Source organism: Lolium rigidum, chromosome 6 (genome assembly GCF_022539505.1).
Source record: "Lolium rigidum isolate FL_2022 chromosome 6, APGP_CSIRO_Lrig_0.1, whole genome shotgun sequence".
NCBI lineage: Eukaryota > Viridiplantae > Streptophyta > Magnoliopsida > Poales > Poaceae > Lolium > Lolium rigidum.
In genome coordinates, this window is record NC_061513.1 from 22,910,043 (window position 1) to 22,915,350 (window position 5,308).

At 38.3% G+C, this 5,308-nt stretch overlaps 2 non-coding genes across 2 annotated transcripts; both read left to right on the forward strand.

Moving 5' to 3' along the window:
* Window positions 1-1,133: 1,133 nt before the first annotated feature.
* On the forward strand, window positions 1,134-1,253 carry LOC124668714. Its single transcript, XR_006991810.1, has one exon. It is a non-coding gene; the product is annotated as a small nucleolar RNA SNORD14 (small nucleolar RNA).
* A 401-nt stretch (window positions 1,254-1,654) lies between these two features.
* On the forward strand, window positions 1,655-1,749 carry LOC124668831. Its single transcript, XR_006991909.1, has one exon. It is a non-coding gene; the product is annotated as a small nucleolar RNA snoR31/Z110/Z27 (small nucleolar RNA).
* The last annotated feature ends 3,559 nt before the right edge of the window (window positions 1,750-5,308 follow it).

The window sequence follows — 5,308 nt, forward strand, 5'->3', positions numbered from 1 at the left end:
ATGATTGTTGTTTAGAAATATATGCCAGCATACTTTGCAATGATAGGATGCATAGCAGCTAGTATGTAAAGCAAGCACACTCGTGAATTAAAGAAGCTACATTCTCTAGTTAACTGAACCAATTTCTTTCCACTTATTAACCTTTTTGCACATGTCTGTGTACATTAGCAATATGTAAATATGCTAAATACAATCTTCATTTTAAATTGGTGTTATGTAGGAGCAGTTTACACTTTAAACTTTGACTAATTTGTAGTCAAAATACCAAGACCGTGGTTGCTAACAATCAATTATTTAGGTACAAAATTCGGAAGTACAAGGATTGCTAGAACAAGGTAGTCACCTACACGACTCCACAATCTCTAACGTTAATTTTAAGCTAGACGCAAGGTTCACTGCGTAGATTGAGACTTTACTCGTGTTTTTCATTGACCTATCTGCTGGGACGACCTGAGCTTGGGTAAGTAGTGTTGCTGATTCTACACTCTATCCAGCTGTCACTGGATTTTAGGTTTTGACTTATGAACAAACAACTTGTTTAACTGTAAAGCTGTCATAGGCTACTGCGTTCAAAATAAACAGGCCCCCTCTTATAGAAGCATTGAGGACATTGCTGGCACAATCGAACCAAATAACTTATTGCGACCACTGAATAACTATGGATCCTTTTGCACCATAGAGTTATATAAAACAGAGTTGAGCCCATTAATAGCTGCATGTTGGAATTAAGATCAGATTTTTATGTGAAGATAATTTATGCGGCTTTTCCGAGGTTAGTGTGAGACATCGGCCATTTTACATAATCTACTGCTATTTGTTAAATGTGTTCTTTTTATTAGCCATAAAGTTGCTTCTGTCACCTGCAAATGTTCTCCCTTTGACCACAACCTTGTGGCTTTGTCTGTGTTGCAGTATCGTTTCATCACTTTGCATCTTTTGTTGGGGAATTCTCTATGACTTTGCTTCTTTTTTATTGGTACTATGTACATTATTCTAACTTTGGCCTCATAGTCCTTCTCTGGTAGCTACAAGCATTGCCATAGGTTCTATGATTGGGCCTAGATTTAGTTTTCACATGTTGATATGAACCTGGAACCTAGAACCACACATGGTCCATAGTTTGGCTCTTGCATTGTAAATAATGATGAAATCAAGGCTTGTTTCTCAAAACATTGCAGTTGCCGCGTAAGAGCTTCTGCGCTGCCCAGCCTGAGAGCTAAGGAAACTAGATCATTCCTTGGATGTCTGATGCAATTCTAGACATATATATTTGTCTCTTTTTCTATTTGGCTTTATTTACTTCAGTGGATGGTAATGCATGCCCAGTGGTGATAAAATTATGGCTCCTTTCTCAAAACATTTGCAGTTGCAACCTATGAGCTTTCACTCAGCCAGGATTGAGAACTAACGTTGTTAGATCCAGAAACAAGCCCCCTCTTATAGAAGCATCGAGGACATCTTTGTCAGAATCAAACCAAATAACTTATTGAGGCCATTGAGTAAATATGGATCCTTTTGCTATCTGGCTTACTGTAGTTGTGCCTTATCTTGCCCTTTTTTCGTTTTCTTATGTGTTTGCATCCATGTAGGATGTTTACCCATCTTTGCATCTGCACACATCATTTTCATTAATTTGATTTCATGGTTTTTTGCCGGTATCAAGCAATGAAACCTTGAAACAATCTTAGGACACCTTTTGACAGTGTTCTTATCTTGGGAATGAGAAGTCATTTATTTTCCGATGATTCTAAATGTGTCTACATTGTGCCCATTGTATACATGTGTTGGTCTGTTGACAAATTTTTGGTTTTATGCTATCTATGGGTTTAGGATTCTGCTTGTCATTTGATTGATGGTTTTTTTATACCATAGAGTTATATATAGCAGAATTGAGCCCATTAATAGCTTCATAACTGCCTGTTGAAAATTATTGTCAGATTTGGATGTTAAGATAGTGTATGCGGCTTTGTGAGGTTAGTGTGAGACACTGTTTTACGTAATCTACTGTGATTTCTTAAATGTGTTCTTTTTATTAGCCATAAAGTTGCTTATGTCACCTGCAAATGTTCTTCCTTTGACCACAACCTTGTGGCTTTGTCTGTGTTGCAGTATCAGTTCATTTGTTTAATTTGGTGTGTGCCACTTTACATCTTTCTTTGAGGAATTATCTATGAATTTGCTTGCTTTTGTTGGTAATCTGTACATTATTCTAACTTTGGCCTGATAGTCCTATGGGTTTTCTTTGAGGAATTATCTATAACTTTGGCCTGATTTCCATAGGTTTTATTATTGGGCATAGATATTAGTTTTCTCATATTTATAGGAACCTGGAACTACACATGATCCATAGAGCCGATTACCGATTAAATTTCCTCTTGTTCACGCATAGCTAATTTAGTTAAAGTTGATTTGCTGCTGGGGAAAGATGGTGATGATGATAGATTTAAAGCTTGTTTCTCAAAACATTCGCCTTGCCAGGCTTGAGTACTAATGCTGCTAATTCCTTCCTTGGATGTCCGAGCCTTTTATTTTCCATTGTTCATATTGTTTCTTTTAAATAAAACTAGTGTTATGTTGATATGTCACTGCACCTTGTTACATAGTTCATTAAATCTTTCCTGGGCCAAGATAGTGTTTTTGTTTCCAGGATTTATTTGTGGTAATTGCAGGTGCGATTCTTAGTGAGAAAAAAATATGGAAATTGTTGTTGATGGGTGAATTCGTTTTTTAGTGAAATGTTCATTTTTTTAGCCTAGAGCATCTGTATAGAGTGAAGACCCTGTTTTCCATATACTGAGCTAGACATAGATGGCACTAATTTATTTCATCTTCACCTCGGCATCTACCCAAATTGAACTAGGTAGTGCTCATCATCTCATGATGTATGTACCTACTTATGTACTTTGAGTAGCTAGTGTTTTTTCATGCATACGTACATATGTGAACCAGGGTGAACTTTCTTAACTTTTAATGTTGTTGCTATTGCTTGTTGTGCACCCATTAATAAAGTACGGACACACTTGTGGTTTAGGCATTAACTCCTCTCATTTGATGTTTGCAGCTAGTGTTCTCATCATGAGCCACTCTCTACGGTTGGCATAAGGAAGTGCCCTGCAACCCTTACAGATAAACTATGGTTCTACCAGCCAGCCACGTTGATTAGAAAGATCACTGCTGGGCTATGGCTACGGGGTCAGTGACTCCTTCCCCTCCCTATTGCAAACTCGTCACAGTGGCAACACATTGACATGATGTCCCATCATCCACCTCAGGTAAGACAATTTGTTTCTGTAATTAATGGCTTCCTGAGTCACGATCCATATACACATCTCGTTCTTTGTGAATTGAGATGGTGAACAACATGCATGGCCAAGTCTAGAGAGGTGGTCTCCTTTCATAAACTTGTTTGTTGCCTTTCTTTTTTGCATCTCCTAGCATTCTGATGGCCCTTTTGCTCTCATTTAGTGTCCATTCTGGCTGCTACAGAGTATGTAGTTAATTAGGATGGTAATGGGATAGTCCATTGTAGTTAACTATGACGATGTTGCTGATATGTAACTCCTGCTAGTTCTTTCTGGTTGATCTTTGTTGGTTCTGGCCTTGCATTTCTCTTCCACCCGTGTTTCCAGATGCACGTGACAATGTTTGGTTGGATGAGTGTAGTAGATTAGTTTCAGTCTGGGGTCATCATATATTAATGTGAATCTAGGCAGTGGAATATCCATGTTACAAAGTTTCATTTTTTGCAGTACTGGACTTCCTCGCGTTGTTTATAGTTGAGGTCTGGGCGATGTCTTTCTTCCACCAAGGTAATTTGCTTCCCAATCTAGTAGGCCACTCTTAATTTGTGATGATAAGAAGCCTATGTTCATCCGGGTGCCAAAAAGGAGAATTCCGGAACGTTGGAAGATGTTTGTAGCTTCGCTTTGCACTTGTATATCCCTACTTACAGTTACACATCAAGAAAAGAAAGAGCATTGACAAGCTACTTTCTCTCAATATCATCCTTCTGTTCTCCATTTGTTCTTAATATTCCTTATCACCTCGCTGTTCCCTCTGCTTTCCAAGAGTACCATCCTAGAAGGTTGATTAAGTATTTGTGTTCTTTAATGTGCCATTTGTCTACTTAAAGGTGAACTCCTGAGTATATTGCTCTATCCGAAAATTGTTGCTATGCACTATCTTCGTCTCCATTTCAAAGGAATTAGTTTTGTGCTTTTATAATACCTCTCCCAAAATGACATGTGTCCATGCTTGTCATGTCACCATCAGTTAAGTTCTTGCACCAAGAAATGAAGATACATTTGCACTTGTTTTCATGAAAACATGCATGCTAGTACATAGCATATTAGCCACTTTGAATACAAACATCTAAACGTTAGCACTTGTAAATATGTTTGATACATTTGTTGTGGTTGTTTGGAGTTCTGCGGATCAAGATATCTGGCGATAATTGCATATTAAAGAATTTGTATGGCTGGCTTTGGTAGAACTTAGTAGCCTGATCTGTGCAAGGGTGTTCTCTCCCTTTTGATTGCCTCGTATGTTATTTTGTTTTGAAATTAAATCTTGTTGTTGATTCAGTGATCTATTAAAATGGGCAAGAGAAGAGAATGACATCTTTTTTGGTTAATCGCTATCATAATCATCTCCTAAATCATAAGTCTGCACCTGTTGGTGGTGCAGGTCCTCTTCTTCAAAGAAGTCTAGCTGCGTACATTCATCGTCAGGTGCCTTCTGCCTTCTGGTATGTGACAACATTAAAGGAGGAGCAATCATGCGGCTTCTGGTATCCGTATCCATATCTGTATCGCCGTATCCGGGCAACCTAGTATGTGAACCAGGGTGAACTTTCTCAACTTAATGTTGTTGCCATTGCTTGTTGTGTACCAATTAATAAAGTAGGGACCCACGTGTGCTTTATGCATTAACTCCTTTCTACATTTGGCACAAGGAAGTGCCTTGCAATGAACCCTTACGGACAAACATTGGTACTACCAGCCATCCAACAATTTGATATTGATTAGAAAGATCACTATTGGGCTATTGCTTGGAGGTTGATGACTCCTTTCCCCTCAGTGCATCATATATTAATGTGAATCTAGGCAGTGGAATGTCCATGTTACAACGTTCCATTTTTTTGCAGTACTCGACTTACTTGCGTTGTTATCATTGAGGTCAGGGAGATGCCATTCTTCCACCACAAGGTAATTTGCTTCCCAATCTAGTCGGCCACTCATAATTTTTGATGATAAGAAGCAAGATGTTTGTAGCTTCGCTTGCAATTGTATATCCCTAATTACAGTTA